Here is a 311-nt window from a genome sequence, read left to right as displayed (position 1 = left end):
GAATGCTAAGAGTCCAGAATAAGAGCTGCATAGTAAAGTGGACTGGGGCAGGGATTGTATTAACAATGAACTAACTTTTTTTTTTCTTTTCAAAGAGAAAAGCAAACTGATGGGGAGGAATTAGCAGGGAGGAAAATGTGTAACAATGAATGAATGGAAATTCAAGTTCTCTATAAACTTTGATTAAAATATCAATAAAAAATAATTTAAACAGCAACGGTGATAGTTCAGCTCTGAATGTTTGGTAAAGTTCACCCATGAAGCCATCTGGGCCAGGACTTTATTGAGCAAGGAGTCTTTTTTTTTTAAAA

The sequence above is a fragment of the Elephantulus edwardii genome, unplaced genomic scaffold (assembly GCF_000299155.1).
Source record: "Elephantulus edwardii isolate Elephantulus edwardi_28Jun2011 unplaced genomic scaffold, EleEdw1.0 scaffold00209, whole genome shotgun sequence".
In the NCBI taxonomy this organism is placed as follows: Eukaryota; Metazoa; Chordata; class Mammalia; order Macroscelidea; family Macroscelididae; genus Elephantulus; species Elephantulus edwardii.
The sequence above is the reverse complement of the archived record's forward strand: the minus strand, read 5'-3'. Positions refer to the sequence as shown.